Source organism: Onychostoma macrolepis, chromosome 16 (genome assembly GCF_012432095.1).
Source record: "Onychostoma macrolepis isolate SWU-2019 chromosome 16, ASM1243209v1, whole genome shotgun sequence".
NCBI lineage: Eukaryota > Metazoa > Chordata > Actinopteri > Cypriniformes > Cyprinidae > Onychostoma > Onychostoma macrolepis.
In genome coordinates, this window is record NC_081170.1 from 10,972,827 (window position 1) to 10,976,312 (window position 3,486).

Here is a 3,486-nt window from a genome sequence, read left to right on the forward strand (position 1 = left end):
TGTATTTACAGTGTTGGCTTATCTATGTATCTGGGTGTAGTTCACATTTGATGTACAGTGGTTCAACTCTGTTTGAATACCTGTAACCGCAGAATAGCATCTTTATATTGGAGTCTTGACAGAAACCAAAACAAATATTTGGACCACTGTTTGCTTTACCTTGTCTTACCTGTTTGGAAGCTTCACCTGTTAGTTATACCAGAGAGAATGATTGCCAAGCCACATGCATTTCAAACACTGCTTGTCCAGGAACTGTAAAGTATTCATGAAGACAGTTGACATTCTTCACCCATTTACAATGCTTCCTGTCATTTATTAGTTTATGTCAGCTTTACTTTCCAATACACTGTTTAATATGTTGGATAGCAAACCTTTTTGTGTCCAAATATTGAAGCGAACAGGAATGAGTGTGCATCAGTAAGTCTAAGGTGAGAAGGTATTGGATATCAACCCGAAGTATAGTATTCAACTGTTTTAGATGCCAGATACTAAACGGTCATAAATTGGTTGGAGGTTTTCAGCACCATTGGCATTAACGACATATTCACATTGTTAGTGGGGCAACTGTTTAAACAGTGCAAAGCATCTGTGCATGAATGTTATGACTTGAAGTTTGAAAGGAAACTTGTCTATGATGAATGGACTGATAATTAAGTCTGTCCAGGTACCAGAGACATAAAGTACTTGAGTAATTTGATCTTATTACTATTATTATTAGCACGTAGTTGGTGAGTATTCTATTAAAACAACAAGAACTCTATTCAAAAGTCAAAAACTGTAAAATCTTGATCTGCTAAATTCAATAATTTCAGGTAAGATCTGGTCTGTCCATTTGTGATTATACAGCTTGCTTAACACAGTTTGCACATCAAAATTATTTAAATGACAAGATGGCATCCATTTCATCCATACTTAAGAAACAAATATTAACTTTAAAGATTAAACTTATTCACAATAAGGTACACCTAATTTAACACTTGCTTTTATAAATAAAAAAGTATAAATATATAAATAAAAAAAAGTATAATTTAGTTACTTTTTACACCCTTCCAGGCACATGTGGGAAAAGACCAAAATGTTGTTTTCCACAGCCCAAAGACCAAAGAAATGAAGATGACATCAAGAAGCCACATAAAGACATTACAGCTGGAAATTAATCATTTTAGTACTGTTGTGCAAATGTCCCAAAAACCAGAAAGAAAAAGACAGAATGTCTGTTAACATCATAGCAGAGCAGCATTTGAAAAGAAAGGGGGCTTTGTGTCAGCCAGCACCTTTGCACTGAAGCAAACAGCCTTGAATGAAAGAGAGTGAGCACTCCCTAGACAGGCTTCTATCCTTGCCTAAGTATGGGTCTTAAGCCTCTAGTTGCAGCTCGCTGCCAAACATGCAGACCTAAATAGACTCCTAATATAATGCAGTGCAGCCCACTCATAAAAGAAGAGCCCTCACCGAGACACACATAACAGGTGGGTCAGTTGGAGTTACTGGTAAAGAGCAAAATTTGCGTCAAGAATAGACTATACGTGGGAGGGGGCTTTACAAATGGATTTTTGATGAATCAGTATCTATGGGATTTCAAGGGAAGCCTTGAGCTAAAACGGGGTCTTTGAATATTTGACCCCAATGACTGCAAGTCATTAAGAGACAGTCCAGAGGGACGGCTGCACTCAGAAGAGGTTCCTTCCCTATCATGATTGGATTTATGTCTCTCTCTGATTGAAATACGAAAAAACAGGCAGCTGATGAATAGCTGCTGCTGAAAAAAAGGAGAAATCAAGCATGGCCAGCCATGCAAATTATGCATAAATGTAGTGATTTGCAGGACAAATGGAAAAAGTCAACAGTCAAATGGGAAAAAAGTCAACTGGAAGAGTTTTAAAAATTGTCAATTCATCACGAACCAAAGTATTTAAGAGTTCACTGCCAAAGTACATTCAGATAATGGTGCACACGTGTGCATCTTGCACATACAGCAGCTGATGCGTCATATTTTGTACTGATGTTCTTTGTTTTCTCAAAAATTATGACTATCCATTGCAAATAATCCAATAAAAACAGCTGATCCTGGTTAAAGTCAGGTACTGCTGATTGATTGAAGATGTGGCGTATGACTTCAATTGACAAAATTCTTAGCACTGCATGTTATGAAGATCTCAGCGAGTGCTATTTTCCCCTAAAATACCTTATCTAAGGATGATGCATTTTTCAAAATAAGTCGAACAAAATGACACAGAAAATGCCTCAATGTTATCTGGGAAGAGCATCAAGAATGCTCTTTTATTTTGTGATTGAGAAGCCATTCACTACAAGATCTCCACCATGGAGTTGTTATTCCTTTTGACTTAGAGATGGAGGTGTATTTGACACATAAATGTGTGCCCACAGGCACAGTATGTTGAAAAACATGGCAAAGCCAGCTGCCACTGTCTCTAAAGAGAGCTCCCAGAGGGACATGGTGAGTGCATTTGAGAGAAGACAGCAGCTGAGGCAGAAAACTGCTTCTAACTCCCCAGACGCAGGTTAATCCACCTGGCTGCCGATGTAGCCTGCGGCCTTAATGCATGCTGGGAGTTTGTGATCTGTTATTTCAATAAAGAAAGTTACAAGCAAGGCCTCTCGAGCCACTGCAGTAAACAGGGCGCTTCACAACTGAGGCAAAACAGCTCTTTGAAAGCAATTTCAGATCTTCACAAACGTCCTTCTCAATCCCAACCCCCAAGACACCAAGGGTAAATTTAGCGCCTGTGCTAATCCGTCCCTCATTTTCCTAGCACTGTCAGTCAATATTTACAGCTTGTTAACAGTCTCACTTACAGTTAACTTTCCAACATAGCAGCGATGATTCCAGAGAGTGGTTGGTGCTGATTGAGTTAACATAATCGGTCAATTGCGGCATTCTGCAGTCAAATATTTTGTGTAATGACCCATCCTTCACAGCTGTGCTAGTTTCATGCAAGTCATGTTGTGTTTCTCAAATAATACAATAATTTAATCTCAATTTTTCATGGCGATTTGTTATTTATTTAACAAGCAGCCATGTAATTAACGGGATAATGTACAAGATAGCCGGTCATAATCGCAAAATAAACCCCTTCACAAGACCTATACTGGGTGACTCTGAAAAAAGGTTTGTAATTTTGATCACTGGGTGCAGAAACTCAATACATCCGAGAAAGGTTGCATTACTCCAACAAATATATGATTCTGCTATGAAAAGTAGATTTAACTAACACAAAATATTTGTATTTGTTGGTATTTTTCTTCACATTTATGACTCCACTGTTCAAAAGGTCATCTGCTTTACTATAACATGATATTAGCAACCAAATAATGCTATTTATATGTGTGTCATGAACTCTAGACCTTGGCTTTGTAAATTGACTTTCAGTCCCACTGCAGGGACCATTGACAGCTCATGTTACTGATTTAAAGAGGGTGTCAAACCCTGCACCACAAAGATTAGCTGCGACTCTTATAAACTCT